At 34.2% G+C, this 10949-nt stretch overlaps 1 protein-coding gene across 7 annotated transcripts in view; it reads left to right on the top strand.

Moving 5' to 3' along the window:
- Positions 1 to 10949, top strand: part of LOC117174095 — a 298870-nt gene that overhangs the window by 82339 nt on the left and 205582 nt on the right. The window lies entirely within an intron of this gene.

Raw genomic sequence — 10949 nt, 5'->3', positions numbered from 1 at the left:
ATATAAGTAGTAGTTAAGTTAGACTAAGGATGGAATTTTAAATATATGTACAGGGAGCGGAGGCCCTCAAACCCGTAAAAGGGAGAGATTAAATACATACAAGTTAGTGGAACGTCTAAACAGAGAATTTTTTTAGTTTTTGAAACTGTCCTTTAATTTTCTGTGCGATTTTTGGTTCCTGAGACATAGCTATATTAAGGACCTTTTTTCTTCGAGTGAAATGGCGTGTAACAAGCAACCTCGAGGTTTACCGAACGCTTTGCTCTCCACAATGTAGAATATTACGTAAGAAATACTTTAACCCCCCTTTGCCGCGAGATAAGGTTTTTAGAAAGTATTTGTGGATAAATATTTTCTTTTATTGGACCTCGCGCAATTTTGTAAGAAGCCGCGTGAAAGAAGTTTCAATGGCTCAAGCATGCATAAACGCTTGGAAATATCTGGCTTAAGCATGGATTTGGAATTAGTTCCAAATAGATTCAACAGCCAAAATAACTAAAAATTGTGAGTCAAAGATCCGGGTGATCCGGATCGAGCAACAGGTAGTTTTTTAATATGAAATTGACTACTGTGGCTGTACTGCGCCAGCACTGGCAGCGTCTGCGCAATACTAACCGCCAGTACTGACGCAGTGCTAGAAGGACCTTGGAATGATAACTATGTTCGGTACTGGCTTTCAGTACTGCACCAGTACTGGCGGGCAGTACTGGGAGCCAGTGTTGGCGCGGTACTAGAAATGAAGATTAGACAGAGTTAAGCCGACGCTCTTTAAATTTATAACAAGAAGAAGCCTGCATAAGATGTGTGAATTTAAATATCTTTTAAAGGATAAATTAGCTTTATTTTGGGCAAGAATAAAAAAAAACTCAATTCAGATACGATTGAACATTTCTAATCGTATCTCGGAAACCAATGACGATTTTTTTACGTTTTTTCGGCTTAAATTAAAGGTAATATTTTAGGCTCTATGTCATATAATTTTCAGATTTTTGCAACTATTTTCCTAGGTCATGCTAAAAGTTGAAGTCGAGGTACAAAATTTGAGAAAATCTGGAATTTTTCTTAAACTTCTCACGTTCTGTCTTCTTTTCAAAACGTCAAAAATATATCTATGACACGGAAAAAATTTGTACTTGAGGAATTACAAAATTAGTTCCGATGTGGCGGATATGAGAAAAATCCGTAATAATTACAGACCTACGTTATTTTAAGTTCTACAGAACTGTTCTATGAGAATTAAATATAATGTAGGAAGAATTCTTGAATGGGACAGTAATTTTAGCAGCGGGAAGCTTTAAAATTTGCGAAACTAAAGTCCGTAAAAAACAAAGTGGAAGACTGGATATTTCAGAGAACGCATCTCAAATCTAAAACACGGCATAGTTCTGTAATTTCTACATCACCGCGCCGTCGTTTCCAACGCGAAAAAAATTCCGATTTATAGAGGGGCTTCTAAATTTAGCCTACTTGTATATAAGAAGGAATGAAGCAAGGATGGACGGAGGACACACACGAGAGGTACATTCTTAACTTATTGTACGCACACAAACTTAAGTATGATTCTATAGCCTAACCTAACACACACACACACACACACACATATATATAATTAAAAATTTGTCATAAGGATAAACGCAGAATTTTGCCGGGAGCGGCTGCTAAGCTGAAAAATTGCACCCGCTCCCAGCGAAATCGCGGTAAAATTTCAGCCACAACCACGTCTCACGACCGTGAGATGGGTGGTTACAGTCTGTATCGAAATCAATACGACGATCCGGCAAAAGTTTCATGCACCCTGAGAACACGGAGCGACCCAGGACTACCGCCTTCTGAATTTTTCCTGCAAGTGTTTTAGCATATTGTTGACACGCAGGGATGCTTTTCAGGCTATTAATGAGTGAAAGCTTGGCACCTCGAAGAGCGCCGATGATAAGGGCGATTACTTTAACAGAATATTCCGGGTACAATCGTTGCAACTGCCTTATACAGTCTCTATACCTCTCTTTCTTTTCATTCTCCTTGGCTATGATGTTCTTGTGAGCTGGTGCCGAAAATTCGATAACAAACATGGTTCGCTTTTCCAAGTCAAGAAGATCCATGCCAGGCCTCGAGTTTACAACAGAAACAATTGTCGAGAATTTAAAGTTCCAGTATGTGCGGCCCTTCCCATTCTCGAAAATTGACTCGATTTCCCTAGGAGCCTTTAGAGGAGCGATATTAAGGTCAATGCCATATATATATATAAAATACACGCAACGCACTTCCTTAACGCAGAATATCGCATGCTGAGGGTATTGACCGAAGTAGTGAGAAACGACCAGTGCCAGTCCCAAATTATGACTTATTTGTTCAAAGTTCACATCTTGGCAGGACCAAAGAAAAAATTTCCAGTTTTGTGAAAAAAATCGAATATATTGGACAGTGTATAAACCCAAGAAAATGTTATTATTTTCACTTTTTTCGCTAATATTTCTGAAAGAGAGGTGAACAATATTTGAGCTTAGTATTAAATATTTGATGTCGAAATGTTGTATTTTTTACCATATCGCCTAAAACAACACATACAAAAATTATAAGAAAATGTTTTAAAAATGTATGTTTAAAAATTCCAACATACATGGGTCGATTAAAAATAGCATAACAATCAATGAAGTAAATACCAACACGATTAAAAAGTAAAGCATGGAAAAAAAACTGCTGATTAAAGATTTGTCATAACAAATATATACAGGGGGATTTTTTTAACTTGAAATTTTTGATTCATAACATTTTTTCATAGAATGCCTATTTTTCGATATATTTGAAAGTTTTAAGTTGGAAAAACCACCCTGTAAATACAGCCTGATTTTTTGTAACTTGAAACTTTCAAATATCTCGAAAAATAGGCACTCTATGAAAAATGTTATGAGTCGAAAGTTTCAACTTAAAAAAATCACCGTTTGATGTTCACGAAAATTATTATTATTTTAGATGAAAAACAATAAAATACAATGATTTTCAACCGAACAGTCAACATTTTTAATAAAAACGATCAATTTTGAAACTAATGATAAATTTTCTGAATTTTAAATTGAAGGGCTGCCGGGATTTGGAAGAACACCGTTAACTGCATTTTGGAAAAGTCCCTTGAGCCGCCTACCGTTAACTGCTTTTAAGTGAATTATCCGATTTGCAGTTAACGGTGTTCTTCCAAATCATGGCAGAAAGGGACTCTACATGAAAAAAGTACAAGGTTTCGCCAATAAAACAAACGCTCAACAAAGTAGTAAGACATGACACCAAAAAGTTGATTTTTTGAAACAAAAAAGGTGAATTCTCTATAAAAAATTCTAATTTTTCGAAAACATTAAAATTTGACGTTTTTTTTGCTCTATTTGACTATAAAACTCACATTTTGCCTTCAATTTAGGCTTGTTAGACAAAAAATTTAATTCCCTCGCCCTGTAGAAAGACGAAATGATTTCCATGCAAGTATTATAAAAATAAAAACATTTATGAATTTAATCAGAACAAAATCAAAATTGCGCGCGTCTTTTGTGTAGTTTCGAGAACATTTAAAAAAATTAAGGACTCAACAAACTCCAAATAATCCGGTGAATTCGTGTCTTTTTTTAATTTTACGAATAATTGATAAGATTTTAAATGATAATAATTAGGAAACTTTTTTCAATAAAATTTCATAAGAAATAAAGGTATGGTAGTGGATGGATTATAAGATTTGGGATTTTCAGCCGAGGATTTTTGAAAGAATGTTTAAGAGCGTTATGCATAATTTAAAAATGATTAATTTTTATCGATTTAGTTTCACGGTCCTAATTTAAATTTTAAAGGAACTTGGGAATTGTTTAAAATTTAATGACTCAATTCTTCAATGTTCACTCGTAAAAATCAGAGTGAATTTTTTTTGTATAGAAAAATCTCATTTTTTAATAATAAAATGATTAATTTTTATCGATTTAGTTTCACGGTCCTAATTTAAATTTTAAAGGAACTTGGGAGTTGTTTAAAATTTAATGACTCAATTCTTCAATGTTCACTCGTAAAAATCAGAGTGAATTTTTTTTGTATAGAAAAATCTCATTTTTTAATAATAAAATTGATTTAAATCACTTTAAATGTTATTTAAAACTACATAATTCTGGCAACTCTAGAAAATTCGTATCATCTATAAAATTTCTATAATATTAATTGATAACTATAGTTTCGATTTTTTAAATCCTGAAATAGTTTAATTTTTTAAATCTTCAAAAATTGAAAAAAAAATAGAAACCTTTCAATCTTTTAATATTTGGAATATAAAATAAGGACTTTTTTTTAAATTTACGCTATTTATAATGATTTCGAACTAATTTTCAATCTATTTTAATTATGTGACAGAATTTTCTATAATTTTATAAAATTGAAATTTGATGGAATTTAATTCGGAAATAATTACGGAGTGAGTGGAAGCTTCTAATGTGTCCCCTAAGGGTTTACATTTTTCTTACACCTTCTCTATTCCTTTACACACCCTCCACACACTTACTTGGTGGTGGAAGGGGGACCTACAGTTTAGGGTGGGTTCCGAACCACCAAGAGCAACAGCCTTAAGTACTTAGAGAAACCTTTTTCTCTAGAGGTACCGGTCCCACGTCTCTCCGGAGATGAACAACTCCCTTGCTAGGCTAGTGTTCACCGCATGGGCCACCGAGACTCTTCTAGAGTGCGAGGCGGGAATCGAACCCGCAAGCCGAAGGAGTGGGTCCAAAGCCTACGCTTTAGCCCCCACGACCATCGTCCCACTAATTACGGAGTGTATATATATATATATTAAATTCAAAAGTAGATAAGGTCACTCTGAAACTAAATTACTATGTGCCGTATCTGAAGTAGCCCCCTTAAAAACTATCAGCATAACACATTTGAAGCTCTGCAGCGCGCAGACACAAATCAATTAATGTTTTCATAAACAAGAACGTTTTTGGATCGATTCAACCATCGTTTATGTTTGTATAATAATTCTCATTGTCGTTTAGAAGCATTTATTGCAAATCGCATCTCTCAAATAGAAAAAAAATCGTAATTTCAAAATTGGAGACACGTATGGCCAGATAATAACCCTGCTGACGCATTATCGAGAGGACAAATACCCGCAAAACTTATTAAAAATGATCTTTAGAAATTTGGTCCAGGCTTGCCCTTCCGCGAAGAATCCGCTTGACCTACAATCGAAATTACGACATCATACAAATTCCCAGATCTAAAAAAAAAGGGCTCTGTTTAACCGGTCTTCCGAATGCAGAATTCTGTAACACATTTCAGTGGTTCTAAAAGTTAAAAGGAATTATCGCGTATTGTCTTCGATTAGAAATAGACAACTGTCAAATGGGATTCTTGCAAGCATCAGAAATAATCAATGCGGAAAAGTTAATAATTCTTCCAACTCAAATTACTAATTTTGCTGAAGAAATGAACGATTTGAAAGTGGGAAGAAAAGTTAATAAAAAGATATAATTAACAAGACTCGATCAGCAGAATTCCATGATCCTGCCACGATCAAACCACATTACTAATCCATACGTAAAATAGTAGGAAGCTAAGTGTTCTTTGATAACTGATATGAAAAGAACTAATTGTTATTTTACTACAGCTTTAGCGTATGTTGATAGGCTGTTTAATGCACCCGCAGGAACAGAACATCTCTTCTTTGACAATCTTAGTGCCGTTGCTAAGTTCTCCGTTATAAAATTAGCAGATGAGCAGGTGTCAAGAAGAGCCAAGTGTGCTTTCATAACTGCTATGCAAAAAACGAAAGGTTATTTTTACTACAGCTTTAGCAACTGTTGTTAGGTTGTGTAATGTATCTTTCATTGTTTTCTGTAGGCCTTGTGAGCCTTGTGAACTTGAGATTGCGACTCAAGATGCAGGAGTGTGTTATGTTTTTTGTTAAAATAAAGAATTTACATGACTATATTGTGCGATTCAATCGGATACAATTTGGACATAGTGAGAAGTCAAGCACAATTTGAATTCTTTCAGGAACTGAAAAACTGCGGAATTTTGTACATCGAAAGAACGGCTGAGTCTTGCATCTACAAGGCGGACATGGTTTTATATTCGATATTAGAAAAGTTTTGTTTTGTTTACCTTAGATTTCTGTAACTGCCTGGTGTACCACTGTTTTTTTCACTGAGATGATTATTTTGAGTTTCACGCTGAGTTAAAGGAGTGGAATGTTCTGAATAGGAATTGTAACATATCGTCGAGTTTAGGCAATTCGTTCCGTTTTAGAGTATCTTTAAAAGATTGAAGGAAGTTTTAAGAGATTTTAAAATATTGCAAAGCTCTTTAAATGTTTTAGGAGATTCAAAATAATGCCAAGAAATTTTCAAAGGCTTTTCAAAGATTTCATTGATTTGAAATATCTTAGTACTTTTCTATTGATTTATCTTAAAATTGTGATACTGGAAAATAAAGTTTGTCATCGGATTTGGCTCGAATTATATTATTTTTAATGATTTCTATTTATTATAATACAATTCTCTAAGGTCCAATTTTGTGAAGATGCACAAATTATGTTTAATAGGCAGCTTGTTCAATTAGAAAAATTAACAAGTATGAAATGAAGAACTCAACGCGTGTTGGATGCGTGCTATTAGGGAAGAGATTATTTTTCATGTCAATAAAGCAAGGTAAAATAGGTGAATTGCCTAAATAATATTTTTTTCTTTGGATTCAATAAGGCTAAAAATATTACGCATTCATTTACTTTTCTTAAAAGCAGGAAACTTTGTAAGTATCGGAAAAAGTTATTTCTTATCGAAACAATTTTTTAATTTTAAAGAGTCAACGATTGATAAGCTATTAGAAATTTAAAGAGATTTTTAGGCATGTAAAATTCGATTTTTTGTTTTGATGAATGGATCATCGAATGACACAATTTTTCTTTGCATTACTTTTATGCAACGAAATAATATTTAACTACGTGTTGTGTTTACTATCGACATGTATATAATAAATATTCACCAAACAAGAACCCATGGCCTCGCCCTCCCGACCTATGTTCGATACGGAAGAAAAGGCATAAGCAATCGGGACCCCTTCCCCCAGTCTACCATCTTTGAATGAAAGGAGCAGAGAGAGAGAGAGAGCAGGTAAAGGAGTAGTATTACTCTTCTTTTTGTTTAAAACAGCAAGTTGCTCGCTTGCCATCACTGCCGATTAAAGCAAATAAATGGGTATGTTTTGGAACGAGCTCACCTGTCCATACAATAGATTTTATTTTCTGGAAACCGCCTTCTAAAGATGAAAGATGCTTCACGAATTTCCCTTCATCGCAACTACGTTATGATAATGTTGATAATCCGGCTCGATGGACCAAGTTTTGTCGAGTCATAAATAAAGTTTTTATTTTTGAAGCACTAAATTCATTATTTTACCACTCATATTAAATGAAACACAACGATTCAAATATATAATATTTATTTCTATTCACAAGATGTACGACTCAAGTCGGCAGAGGTTGACTTACAAGTGAGGGTTCCATTTTCCACATTCGCTGTCTGGCCCACTTTCTCATCGTAGAAGAAGGGGAAAAGAAAAGTTTAGGAAAACCAAGGCTTCGTTTATGGTCACAGAAACCATTCATAATATAAACAATCATATAACAACTTTCTTAGATTTAAAGACCAACATAATTGGCAAATCGATCAATACATGTCGTGCGACAATACACAAATTATGATAGCTTGTAAGTATCATCTGCTTTGTTACAGATAGATAGTTGTTGTTTTATCGTAAATTTTTTAATTTTTACTCGCGCCTTAACTTACCAAAGTAATAAATGAGGCAATCTCACAGACATAGTTGTTTCAACAATTTATTACTATTCATAACTATCTTCTCCTACACAACTAATAAAAAGCTGCGGTTCCTTCTGAATTCTTAATCTTTCTGTTATAAATAATTTTAGGATAGAACGCGTATTTTTTGGTTTCTTCGTAAAACTAATATTTTAAATAAAAATAAATTTTGTTTGAAAAATGCCAAAAGAGCTGAAATCAAAATTTTACAAGTGTGAATAAAGCGCTGAGAAATTGATAATAATACGGACTGTGGTTATTGAAGTATAAATGGTCATGCTTTGAAAAGATTATGTGAAAAATATATAAAAATTAAAGGCGTACCTGCAATAAAAGTAGGTGGAGTCATTAACAGAATTCGGTGTTTCTTTTTAATTTAAATAGTTTCCCAATATCTGGATTTGAGCTTTGAAACTCGCGACCTCTAATTTATTGAACACAAAGGTGTGAAAATCTGCAACTCAGGGATGCTGTTACATGTGTGAAAAACATAAATTGTAATCTCAATGTTTATTCTTTGACATTCAAGTGCACAAAATGAAGATGATAATTTTTATCGAGCGAAGTCGTTCTATGTATGAGCACGTCCCTACTCGCTCTCTAATTCGCGGGCCTTTTTACCGGAGCGTGACTATCATTGGGCGGACGCTTTGTCGTTTGGGCTTTTTGTAACGGAGCCATACCTTCTTAATTTCAGTTTTGTAACTGGTCTGTATCTCATAAGAATGAAAGGGTCATTATTTACGAGTAATTCACTGCGCGTCAGAGAGTCTGCCTCGTGAGTTTTACGAGGGTCGATGGAGTCCCTCGAGAATTAAGATACGGCTACACTGAGTGTCACTGAAACTTTTCTCTATTCTTCTCTCCAATTTTATTATTAAGCAAAATATAAACATTTTATCCAAAAAACGGCTTCGTCCAAGTTGAGGGACTAATATTTGGATGACGTATGCAAGAAATCAGACAAAAATATTCAAAATTTTGGGAAACATCTTACATTCCTTTTCATAACTCTAATAAATCCCCTTAAGAACGACAAAGATGGTATTAAAGCACTTTCAGGTCTGCATTGTTTCTGTAGAGATACGTCGTTTCCGCGTGAGTGGGACGCCTATTGGTACTCAACGTGTGCATTATACCACTGACACAATTTTCGCACATGAATGCCGGATGCTTTAGACCCACGGGCATCTACACAGCTACTTGCCAACGGTATAGATTGGAAAAAGTAATATTCAAATAACGCTAGAGGGCCCCATAGAATTCAAATTCACAAAGGGGGTTTTGGTATAATCACGCGAGAAAAAATTGGGGTCGCCCACAAAGCCTATGGCGCTTTAAGGGTTAAGCTTTTAGAAGTGAGGTTTTTAGAAGTGAGGCTCTTTTGCCAATCATCAAGCACACAAATTGTTAAACTATTACGTGGTTAGAATAGTCAGAAACCTCTTTCAAGCGGAATTCCAGATCCCAATTACATGAATCTTTTTTAGAATTTTTTAAATCCGCCGAGTTACTTTAATTTAGTGCAATATTCATTTATTATGTTAAAATTCACTTACTCTGAAAAAACATGAAATCCTTTAAGATGTCTTGACAACCCCTAAAATCCCTTCAATCTCTGATCATTCTCAAAAAGATTAATCAAATAAGGCGCCGAGCGCCAACTTAAAACAGTTTTGAAACCTTAGTTCTGCCACCAGTCTCTCTACTCAGCTTCGGCGCTGTAGATACATAGTATCTCGGAAGGGGTGTCTTAGAGCGACTAAATTAATATAAAATGAAGTAATTTGGAATTTAATTAATTAGTATATTAGCAGTAAATGAATGCATAAGTCTTACAAATAGGGAAAGCACATAATATTTTGTTTGAAGAAAGTTGGAAATAAATCTTCGAAGCCAATAGTTTCATGGAAAATTACACCTTTATTTCAGTAGAGAATTGAAGGGCCTTTTTTATTGAACTATTTAATTCCCCTATAATTAGAAATAAAAGAGACAATTACCATACATTCTCTACACTATATTATTGCATTGCAACAAATTCACATTCAATGTATAAACTTTTATAAATATTTAAAGAGCAATGATTTCAACTTTTTTTTATATTTGCTTACACTTTACAAAGAAATTGTCAAAATTATTTGAAATCAAGATCTTGCAACTCACCTATTTAAAGTTATGGCGCCCATACATTTCCTTTATTTATTATTGTAAAGTAAAATGTAGTCATATATCAACTATTCATATTTTGAAATTGTTGCAATTTTGATAAAATCATATTCCTGCCGAAAAAAGATATAATTGTTCAAGCTCAGGATATCAGTAAACATTTCTCTTTCGTTCGAGTTGCATCTTACATTTACAGCATTAAAATAAAAATATTGAATTTCAAATTAGTCGCCCTAAAGCACCTACTTCAAAACTCATCTGCGGTACTGAATTCTGCAATGTGCGTCATGTGGCACGCGCCGCGAAGCCGTTCCGGCAGCGAGTGGAAGTTGGTGGTGGGGTTAAGGTCCCAAATTGCTTTTCGTGCAGCCATGACGATTCTCATGGCTAAGACATGTGGTGTTTGAGTCGAAGTCCCGTCTCTGGACAGGCCTGCTTTAGATCCCACACTACTTAGAGAATCTTTAAATTTCCGCGAAGTCTCATGAACGGCTATAAAATAGCTTAAAATTTCTTGAAAAATTTACAATCCTAATTAATTCTTTGAAGTCTCTTGAAATGTACTAAAATTTCTTGAAATCTCTGGATTTCTTCATATTCTAAAATTTTTTTGGGGTTCCTTTCTTCAAAAAACTATGAAAACCTGTAAATTATACGAAATTCTTTGCAAATCCATGAAATCTGCTAATGTGACTTGAGAATTAACTGAAATCCTTCGAAAGTTTTTAATTGCTGTAAATCTCCTGAAATTCCTCTCTCTGTGCGTCTGTTGGCAGGCTAATTTAGTTTATCTGAAGACCCTGCAATTTAAATTTTAAATTTCCTTATGTCAGGCGCGTTATAATTGTGGGTCCGGATGCAATAAGGGCACATAAAATTTTTTCGTGCGAAAACGAAGTCCCCTGGAGGCTTTAGAAAAAATTTTCGAATTTTAATTTT

Source organism: Belonocnema kinseyi, chromosome 6 (assembly GCF_010883055.1).
Source record: "Belonocnema kinseyi isolate 2016_QV_RU_SX_M_011 chromosome 6, B_treatae_v1, whole genome shotgun sequence".
NCBI lineage: Eukaryota > Metazoa > Arthropoda > Insecta > Hymenoptera > Cynipidae > Belonocnema > Belonocnema kinseyi.
Note: the sequence above shows the minus strand (reverse complement) of the source record. Positions and strands in the feature narration are given on the sequence as shown.